We start from the raw sequence: 11882 nt of genomic DNA on the forward strand, positions 1-11882 counted from the left end.
TACCTACATCAAGATTCACATGCATTGAACTATAAAAGCTTTTTTTTTTTTAATCTATTACTTTCCTTGGTTGTACCATAACCAACTTCCCAATTAACCTATGTCTGGTCCCACTTCTACTTAAACTGCCAGTAAGATGTGCACAAATAACTATGATAGAAGATGGAATATCAAAGTGCAAACTGCAAATGAAGGATATTACTCTTAGCTGAAAGTACTAGGTGGAGATGAGGGGACAGGGAAGGTTTCCTGAAGGTGAGATATGATGCATTCAGATTATATCTTATCTGCCTCACTAGAATGAAGTCATTATTTCAGAGGTTGGAAATCAATGGGGGAGGGAAGGAGAAAAACCATCTATTTAAAAATGGAATATACTTCCTTCATATTTAAGACAAATAGTTTTGGCAGTAATTCAAATTCCATAACATGAAGAATACTTCTAGCCTACTCTTGCGCACAATTATTGTTAAGGACAGGCTACTACAAATAATTGTAAGTCAATATGCAAAATATTAAAATGACAAATACTCAATAATAGAATGACCCATTAATAGAGTCCAAGTAACAAGTACCTTTATAGAGATGATAAGTTTAGAATTGGAAGGGAAGAGATCAGTTAACCCAAACCATTTTACAGATAAGGAAACTGAGGCCCAGAGAGGCAAGGCCACTTGCCCAAGGCTCCATAGGTTTATGGGTTTAGACCTTAGAGGCCATCTAATTCAGTCCCTTCATTTTACAGATAAGAAAACTGAAACCCTAGGAGGTCACCCAGAACTGAAACCCTAGAAGGTTAAAGGCAAGGTCACCCAGATAGCAATTGGCAGAGACAGGATTTTCCAAATCTGGCAGTCTTTTCACTGTACCACACATATCAGCTGAAAGACGGACAAGGTAGTCAATTCGGTGAGACTACTACTACTAATAACAGTCATATTTTTAAGTGCTTTAAGGCAATCAATCAATCAAGCATTTATTAAATGCTTTAGTTCTTTTACGTGCCAGAAACTATGCTAAGCACTGGGAACACAATGTCAAAAGTGGAGTAGACTTTGCTCTCAAGGAAATATGTTCTATCATGATTCAACATGTATGTGTATATGTATACACACATATTTGTATATATGTGTATGTGCGTGCATAGTGAGTATACTTCAGCTTCTTTCCCAAAGCTAGTTGGGCTATATCTTCCCTCTTGGGGTTCTAGGGTACCCTGAGAGGTTCAGGTCTCTCTTCTCTACTGCTTTTAGCTCAGGTACCCACTAGCTGTGTTCCCCCATTGTTACAGGCCTGTAACTAGAACCTCAGTTCTGTTTAGCTCCTTAATATCATTAGAATTTGAGATGGCTAGGTGGCACAGTGAATAGAGCACTGGCATGGAGTCAGGAGGACCTGAGTTCAAATGTGACCTCAGACTCTTAACACTTATTAGCTGTGTGACCCTGGGCAAGTCACTTAACCCCAATTGCTCTGCCTTTCCCCTCCAAAAAGCAAATACACACACACACACACACACACACAATGTAGAGAGAGAGAGAGAGAGATATCATTAGAATTTACAAAGAGATATCTACTTTGAAACTATAACAGAGCAAAGTACAAGCATTTTCCCCCAAACAACCTCGATTTGGAGGCAGGAAGATAATCTCCCCTACACCACCTGTCTTAGTTCCTAAAAAGCATTGGTACCGCTAAGTTAGTGTCCAGCTAAGACATGACTGACTGCTGGATGTGCTCTTTCACCTTCCACTAGCCTGGATCCAGAAGTCCAATTAGTCAGTCAATAAGTATTAAGTACTTACTATGTGCCAGGCATTGTGCTAGTCATTCCTTGATCCTAGGAACATCAAGCTGAAATCTGGTCCTCTGAAACTTCTACCCATTGCTTCTAACTTTACCCTCTGGGAACTAACTGGAAAAGTCATTAAAAGGCTACATAAGTATCCCAAAATCATAAAGCTCACAGCTAGGAAGTGTCAGCATCAAGATTCAAACCCAAGTCTCCTGACCCAAACCAGTTTTTGCACTGAAGGCTGCTGTCCCCATGCTTGTATGACTAGTGCTCTCCAAGTATCCAGACTCTACCCTGATTTCTCTCAATCTTTCATCTTCATGGTAGGTCTGGCTCAGCTGATGGGACCAGACTCAAAAATGTTTCAGCCAAAGGCAGAGAGCCAACAGGGAAGCTGGTGAAACTTCACTGGAGAGATCTTGCCACGACAGCCATCAATTCAGAAGCTGCATGAGTACATATTTTTGAATACAGAATGATCTACATCTTCTATTTTTGATCATTCCATTTTGTTCTATTTGTGTTAATCATGGCCCTTGTTATAAATAATGTGGCATCTCAGTGTGTTTGAGGCAAGGGTTTCTTTGTAATGTTTTTTTCAGGCTTAGAAATTGTAGTGGGAGAAGATCTGAATCCTTCTTAAAAAGATATAGAATAGAGATGAGCTCATACCTCACCCATTTGTGTTTATACAACTCTGTTCCTCTCTACAGAATAATGATGTGTCCTCTGAGCTGTACAGGGTGGGTGAGTCACCTCACCTGCTAGAGAAAGCCCACCATTCCCCAGGTGGAAGGCAAGAACAGCTGCTTCAAGCAACTTTTATTCTTTAAACAAGCTTTATTAAGCACCTACTATGTAAAAGTCACTGTGTTAGGCAACAAAGATAAAATGAAAAACAATTCCTGCCTTGAAGGAGCTTACATTTTGGTGGGGGAAGGGGACATATAAGATATACAGTCATAAGTAAATATGAAATATGTGCAAAGTAATATGGAGGGGTAAAAATCTGGGAGAGAAGGAAGCAGGAAAGGCTTCATGTAGGAGGTTGCATCTTGACTGAGTCTTAAAGGGAACTAGGAGTTCCAAGAGGTGGAGATGAGGAGGAAGAGCATTCCAAGCATGAGGGAAAGCCAGTACTAAGGTAGAGGGATTGGAGATGGCAGTTTGGGGTTGCTGGGAAGCCCAATGGCAGGGCAGCATCCACCGGGAAAGAATTCACTCATTCAAACTTTCTTCCAGTCAAAGTGCAAGGTTTATTGCAACACCAATATTGTGGGCTAGATTCCCAGTGAAGCTGCAGCTTCATGGGAGTGAGTCTGATACTTATATGCAAAAAAGGGACAGTGAAAAGATCTGGATGGGATTAAGTAGCAAATAGCCTGAAGTGGGCCAGGGGCAATTGTGAAAGGAATAAAGTAGTCTGGGTTGGTCAAGAGTAACTGTGAAAGGAGTATTAAGTGACCTGGGGTGGGCCAGGGGCCTAGATGCCAGTGATCCAGTGAGCCAGGCTGCTGAAATGTGTGGAAAAATTCAGGGATTGGGTTGCTTTTGAAGACATGGTCTTTTCCTTTTAGGGGTCCAGGTCCCATCACCCCATCATATCCACTGAAACTTCTTGAGTAGGACAGTGATATATTTGGACTTCTGGCTTATGGAATATCATTTTTGCAACTGTGAAAGATGGGTTGGAGTGGGGAGAAACTAGGGTAGGGAGACCAGTTAGGAGATTATTATAATAATTCAGGTGAGGGGGATGAGGGCCTGAACTGGGGTGGTGATTTTTCAACTGATTTGCAAACAAGGCAAACAAGATTTTTTACTTTTTCTCCTTCACCCATGCCACCGATCAGTAGGTCAGGCTTGGGAGTTTTAATTCCACAATGTCTAGTTGTGAGATTCAAACTTTAGCCTCTGTCTCCTCTTCACTTTTTCCATGAACATCATACAAGTTTAAGCCTCATCACCCCTGACCTGTTTAGCCCAGTGCTGCTTATGGTCCTTTTATCTCTGAATTGTTTTCCTTTCTGGGCCAATGGAAGTGATTCACAGAGAGAAACTAGCTGAGCAGCTTCAGGTGATGCTAGCAGGAGAGAGAAATTACTCCTCCCCTCCTCATCTGGTGAGATAAACCTGTAGCTATTTTGGATGGGGGCTGAAGTCACAAGATAGGATAAAGAGACACTTTGTACTTTTTGAATGCTGCCTTTTTGATGCCTTCCTCTGATCTCAAACTGGATCCTTCTCTGAAACATCAGTGCCAGAGGCAGAGACCAAAACTGTCAGGCTTTGTACAGCAAGGTGACCAGGGGGAAGTCAATAGACCCCAGAAATGCTTCTGAACAGGAGCAGATAGCACATCGTCTAAACATTCATTTAGAGCCAATAAGGATTGCAGCTGCTAGAGTTTCTGTAGATGATAAAAACTCAAGGAATTTCCTCTGTGCTGCTTTTAAAAAATTTAATAGCCTGAGAACGGGAAAGAAATGAGAATTTCTCTCTTTCTTCATTTTAGGAGCTATTTACACATAAGCATTGCAGGAATTTTCCTAGTCTGCACTCAAAGATATGGGAAGAAGCTGAGAGAAGCATTTGGAGAAGGAGATGGTTGTGGCACCAGAGTCCATACATTGGTGTTTAGTTTAGCTTTCTTTTTTTGTTATTCTATGAACAATGTATTATGTAATTATAGCATGCTAAGACCTTAAATTTAAGAAATATTGAGAAGTGCTCTGAGAACATGTAATGTTTCATGAGGTGGGGACTCAACCAGGTATAGACAGCAAATTTTACATTTTAATATTTTGAGTAAGTTCTTATTCGATCATCTAGAATTAAATTGCAACCTGGACAAGGAGAGGTTAATAGTTTTCTCCCAGGGAGGGATTATAAAAGTTAAGCACTGAGTAACTGATGTGGATACAGAGGTGCCCTAAAAGGTTGAGTTGCCCTTTCCCTGGTTTATCCTCTAAAGGCACCCTAAAATACAGAGTTGCTCTAAAGGTTTAGCTGCTCATTCCCTGGCATCCTAAAGTCTCCCCTTATTTTGAAATATCACAAAACTTCCCCTTATCCTAAAATTCCTTGTCTTCTCCCATACTGGGTCATACAAATTCATTGTCTGCATTCTGTGTCCTTATCTTTTTTTTTTTTAAAGCAATTGGGGTTAAGTAATTTGCTCAAGGTTAAACGGCCAGGTGTTTCTGGGTGGGTGCTAAGTGTCTGAGCCCAGATTCGATCTCAGGTCACCCTGACTCTGGGGCCGGTGCTCTTACTTGCTGTGCTACCTGGCCGCCCCCTGTGTCCTTATTTTGTTCCTAAATCTCCAACCCCCTTTAGAAACCCTAAAATTTACATCACCATCCTATAAGCTGTATAGCTTGTGGCTACATAAGTCTGGTCCTTGTCCTATATCATTGCCTTTGTTAGGTCCTTGCTAAGTCTCAGGCCCACATGCTTTTTCGTTAATAAAGCCCCCTTTGGCTAAAGAGAGGGTCTGATTGAATTCTTTCAAAAAATCTGAACCAGCTCTCCCAACCCTGAACCCCAACAGTAACTATGTTGGGGAGAGCAGCCTAGGTAATTGCAGGCTGAGGAAACTTCCAGTTCAAATTATCCAATCAGGTTACACTATTAGAAGAAGTTACCAGGGCCATAAGGTCTACCCTCCTCATCAAAGTCATTGTTGTCTTTGAATATGATATAATGGGTTAAAGATTGACCTAGGAGTCAAGAGAGTTGGGGTCAGGTCCTAGTCCTGCCACAAACTAGCTCTGTGACTGTGGGCAATTCTGTTATCTTCTTTGGGCTTTATAAAATATAGAGATTGGAAGAGATGCTCTCCAAGGACCCTTCAGGCTGAAAGTCTATAACCTTCCCTATGACAGACAACATTGATCTTTCCTCTCTTGTTTCTATACCACTCAATTATTATTGGCAACATTCACTTGGCATTTATCACATACTACTTTGTGTTGGTATTAATCAATACAGGTCTTGTCTCCCGAACTACATTGCTGGTTCCTTGAGTCCAGGGACAGTGTCTTAGCTCCTTTTGTATCCCCAGAGGCCAGCACAGAGCCTCAATCCAATTCTCCTTGAAATGTTAAATATAAAAGGATAACAATAATGATCGCGATCATGATTGCTAAGATACATTCATGATATGAGGCTGGGAATTATAAAAAGTAAAATTAAAGAAATACAAGATAATCCCTGTTCTCCAGGATATTACAGTCTTACACTGATCAAATCACTGCTTCCCCTTGGGGCAGGCCTTGAACATCAAGCTGAGGGGTTTGAATTTTATCCTACAGACAATTCTGAACTACGGAAGGTTTATATATACCCAGTGCATAGCAGAACACCCAGGATAATGGGCATTAATTAAATGCCTGTAAATTGATTAACTGAACAGAGGAACAATTAAAACTGTCACCAAGAAAGGCAGCAATGGAGATGGATGTGTAGAGTGCTACAACACAAAGATTACCAAAGATGACCTACCAAAAGAAGTGGCATAAAAGATATCATCCAAGATGTGAATGACCACAAAAGGCATGCTGCTTATATAGGCAGCGTGTGAGAATACAACTGGACAGCCTACAGATTGTGCTAGTATTCATGTGCTACATTAAAAGACCTAGAGAAGGTTCCTAAAATGCTAGGTGGACAGTTATGGAGGATTGATAGAAGGGCATGAATAAGAGCAAACAAGGTGAGAAGGCATGGATGAACTACATTTTGCATTGCTGGAGGAAGTCCCCATATCAATGAGATTACAGATTCACTAAAGTATAAAATACAATGGAAAGCAGAGACTAAATAAATGTGGAAGAAGTCTGTTTAGTTCCAAGCCCTTAATGCAATTTTACCCATACAAAGTGTCTAACATCCAAACTTCAAGAAAATGCCCAGCAAAGTCAGGGCTCTTTGACAGAGTCCTGTCTGTCACCTCCTATTGTCATGGGCTATGATCTTTCACCCAAGTACCTGTAGCAGCAGCCACACTGGCATAACCTGGATGGCTGCTAGCACAGGTTCTTAGATCTGCTTTACTAGGAAAGACATCTGTTTAAGGGATCAACAATCTTTTTTAAGTTATATTCACTAGTTCAGGGGAAAAGTCAGAATCCCTGAACTTCAGAGAAAATACAAGCAGAGAAATAAAGACCAACAGACAGGGCTCTGACTACCTGGATCAAAGCAATATTGCTACACACTTTACATACAACCCTGGATTGAGAGAGTCCTTACATTTGAGCAGTCAGGGTAGCTCTGAACATACAACCACTCAAAATCTTGACCAGGGAATCACAAGAACCTTCTCACCAGCAAGCCCCCAAAGCAAAATACCAATTCAGAGTATGTATATGTGTGTGTGTATACTTCTCAGAGCCAGAAGGCATCACAACCCTGTGACTCAGTGCTTAATTAGAAATTAGCAAAAGGTATGAAAGCCTTCCTACAAGCAAGCCTCCCCTAAGCAAGCTTCCCTTAAAGGGCTCCACAGTGAGGCTTATTAATGGGCAGGAAGATCTTAAATCCCATTAACATTACAGTGCCTCAGAACTTAGAGAATGGTTCAGGCCCAGCTGCAATGGTTTCTCTCCTCTGTACCTAAGATCTCTGGAGGTCAGAGCACAACACAGCTTGGGAGACTAGAGCTACCCAGAGACACCAGAACTCAGCAAGTTATACTGCTCTATCACAATAAAAGTTTCTCTCCCATCCTACAACACAGTTTGTCTTTGCAAGATAAATATCTATCCAAAGACCTAGACTCTCCTAGTTTTAGGGTAAGTGAGAGGCAAGTGCCTTCTTTAGGGCTATTTGGTGAGTTCCTTTCTGTTCCTATAGATTAACTCCTGTCTTCCTCAATAAATTAAGACAAGTACCTTCTTATCAACAAATGACCCTCACAAAATTTGTCTTTGCTGCTGGCTTTTCCCTTAGTTGTTAATTTTTAAATACACTATAGGGGAGTATGGATGGGAATGGATCTACCTATGCTATTTGTATAGTTACAGCCATGCCTACAAACTCATCCATCCCCTTTACCTTTTATTGACATGATCCTCCTCCTCCCCGTCATCATCATCATTAATATTTATATAGTACCTACTATGTGCCAGTCATTGTATTAAGCTATTATTGTCACCATTTTACAAATGAGGAAACTGAGGCAAACAGAGGTTAAGTTATTTGCCCAAACTCACAAAGCTAGTAAATATCCAAGGCCACATTTGAATTTGGGTCTTCTGAATTCAGGTCCAATGCTTTATCCACTGTACCACCTAGCTGCCCCTAGCTGACATTTCCCCTATCTGTCTAATCTCATGGTGGGTATCACTTTTGATGACTACACATGGTTTTATTTCCCCGCCTACTCTTGAATCCCACCTCCATGGAAGTGTCCTTATTGACACCAACTTGACTTGCTTTTTGTAAGCCTGTACTGGATCCTGGTGATCATAAATACATATATATCAAATTTTTAATAATCAGACCCAGAATTTTACCAGAATTCCTCATGGGCTGAGCTTGGTTTGACTATATTTTAGAAGATAAAGTGAACATTGCATATGCCATCCCAAATATGACTCTTACCAGTTCATAAGCCCTAAACTTCAATTTCTAAAAGATCCCTTCCAACATTAAGGGGAATGCTCTACTCAATACCCGTATTAAAGAAGGGACTTCCCCTATTCAGTGCAGTGAGAGCTTATAGCAATCAAAGTACCAAAGCAAGTAAGTAAAAATCTATTGATCACTTAATATAGGAAAAGTTATATGCTATATTTTCTGAAGGGTATAAAGGAGAATAATTTTAAGAAGCTTGTAAGTAATTTAGATAGAGATAAAAGACTTAGGCAACTGTGTGTCCTGTAGTTGGAAGGACTGGATTTGTGTCCTGGCTCTGTTTTTGATCTTGGGTAAATCACTTCATTTCACTGGACCTGTAAGTAAGGTGGATTTTAGTGTGTATGAAATGAATTCTTGCTATTATTTCTTAGAGTTCAGTTTCCCAGGATCCATAGCCACAACAATCTTTTGTTTCCAGGTATTAGATATGAGTTTTCACAATTATGGTTCAAAACATCTCTACCATGCTTGCACAATGCTATATAATGATAAATAACATAAACATTTGTGCTTAAATCGTACATATCCACTGCAACTGTGCAGTGAGATACAGAGATGAGGTAACGTGAAATTGGAGGCTATTGCTGGCCACATGCCTTCTTTGTCTGATTCCCTATAAAGTAGGTGGGCGCTGGTCAGTGAATGGGGAACCCACAGGGTCAAATGCACAAGCTGGAATGCTATGTGTGCCTTGATCAGCCTCCATCAAGGCTTGAGGGAATCTGTGTTTGCCTCATCCGGCCTCCATTGAGGCTTGAGGGGATCTAAGAGAGTGCACAAGCTGTGCCTGTCTTGATTGACCCCAACACAAGCTCCCTACAAGAAGGGTGATTAAGGAATGCTGTAGGAGTTGGTGCTCCCACTATCAGCAACCCTCTTGAGAAGACTAGACTAGAATAAAGTAAGATTATTAACCCCTCTGAAGCTGTCTTCCTGTCTGACCAGATCAAGAGTGAGCCTGTGCTAGCAGCCTTCCTGCTCCTCTGGGCTGTGTGCTGTGTTCATCTGTCTTACAAGACCTCAGTTTCCTTGTCTGTAAAATGAGGTTAGTAATACCAGCACCACTTTTTACCACAAGGTGGTTGTGAGGATCAAATGAAATTATGAGTGTAACTCATTGTGTGAGACATAAGGTTCTCTATATTACAATGGTCAATATTGCAAAAATTAGAGTCTAAACTTCCAAGGACAGAGAACAGTCACAGCAGTGTCACAAGGAAGTAAGCACATGAGTAACTACCAAATTAATTGCACAATATAATTGATATTATATTGCTTGTCTTATCAAGGTGTGAGGGAGGGATGGGAAGAGCAGGAGAGTAGGAGAGAATCTGAAGCTCAAAATTTTTATTTTATTATTTTTTTGCTTTTTTGGAGGGGGGAAGGCAGGGCAATTGGGGTTAAGTGACTTGCCCAAGGTCACACAGCTAGTATTAAGTGTTTGAGGTCAGATTTGAACTCAGGTCTTCCTGACTCCAGAGCTGATGCTCTATTCACTGTGCCACCTAGCCACCCCGAGCTCAAAATTTTTAAAGATGAATGTTAAAAAAGATTTTTAATGTAATTTGGAAATATTTAATGAAATAAATAAAAATTTTAAAATGAACTGCACAGATAACAGTTACTGCAGAAATGCTGAGAGGACAGACCACTTCAGGGAAGAAGAAGGCCTTAGGGAGGAGTTGGATTTCAATCTTAGTAAAAAAAAAAAAAGAAAAAAAAGTGTGCTAACTCTGAAGCATCAACAAATCCAATTCAGTTCAGTTCCCAGAATCATAGACTAACAGAGGTGAAAGGGACCTCAGATACCATATAATCCAACCCTTACCTGCCTAGCAGTACTATCTACAATATCTAACCTTCTTCAAGTGGTTGTTCAGTTTTCATGTGAAAATCTTTATCAAGGGAGGACTCATTTCCTTTCAGATCAGTCCTTTTCTCTTTTGGATTGCCTTAATTGATGGAATGTTTTCCCCTACATCAAGCCTAAATATGACTCTCTGCAACTTCAACCTATTGAGTTCTATTCTCTGGAGCAAAAGAGAACAAATATATTCCCATTTCTATGTGACAATATACTTAGAATACTTGAAAACAGATATCCTAAGCTCCCCTCCCAATTCTCTTCTTCAAGTTAAACATCAACCAGTTTTCATGTGGCTCCCTCTCCAAGAGTTACTCATCAACTTAAATTCATAGATTGGGTGTGCTCAGAAGCAACTTTCCCCACACCCTTCAAGCTATCCTGTCACTACTAAAACTATAAATTTCTAGCCCCCACAATAAGAATTGTAAAAGTATAATTTATGGCCTTTACAGTAAACAGAAATAAAATAACAGAATAAAAAAAACAAGAATCCATAGTAGCAAACTTCAGAGAGAGAGGAGGTAGGGAGAGATAGGTGATTGGGAATACAAATAAGTAGAAGTGAAGAACAAACTGGAATATGAAAGGCAAACGCAATAACATTAAAAAACAAAAACATGATCTCCATACAAGCAAACCACATTGATCTCTAACACAAGATGCATAGAGACAACCGAAGGATTAGAGGCCTCACAGAAGAACACAAGATATCAAAAACTTGGAATAATATAAGAACACTCCATCCAACTTCTCAGCACAGAAAACGAAATGCCAATGGAGAGAATCCACAGATTACCTCCAAAAACAAACAAACAAACAAAAAACCTTTGCTGCAAACTCCAAGGCATGTAGTGGTTAAATTTAACATTCCAACAGAAAGAATAAATTCTGCAAGCAACAAGGAAAAAGATCTTCAAACATAAAGGAAAAGATATTCAAATAGCACAAGATTATTTTTGTGCACCCACAAGAAGGAATAGAATAATGTGTTCCAGAGAGTAAGGGAGATCAAGATGAAATTCAAGGTGACATATTCTGGAAACCTGAGACTAATTATTCATGGGAAAAAAAGGAGATAAATTCATTTTTTAAAAGGCATCCAAAACATTCCTAGAGAGAAAACCATACTATTTGCTTTTCAAATCCCCCCAGACACCAGAAATAGAAGATAAAAAAAAAATACAGCAACCAAGAATAACAACAACAACAAAATAACAACAAAGAGACCATTTAGAGATTTCTTCCTAAAAGTATAGAAGGAAATATGGGTGAAAGCAAAAGGTAAGTATAAGTGATGGTAGAGAAACAGGTGTGAAACATCACGGACTAAACCTTACAATACCCTGTCTACAGGTGAACCAATGTTTTTGTGGCACTAAATTCTAGAATCAGAAGGCTCATAAAAAGGGGAAGTGGAGGAAAAAGATAGAAGCAAATATGTATTATGTCATAATAAAGTCAAAAGCTAGAATAGACAAGGAAAATAAATAAAAGAATGGGAGGGGGGACCTTTTTTGCAAAAGGGTATGGGAAATAATGAAAAAACAGGTTGAAAGAGGAAAAGAGACTTCACAC

Source organism: Petaurus breviceps, unplaced genomic scaffold, assembly GCF_028583685.1.
Source record: "Petaurus breviceps papuanus isolate PSGF00001 unplaced genomic scaffold, PetGlider_PUasm1.0 90823, whole genome shotgun sequence".
NCBI lineage: Eukaryota > Metazoa > Chordata > Mammalia > Diprotodontia > Petauridae > Petaurus > Petaurus breviceps.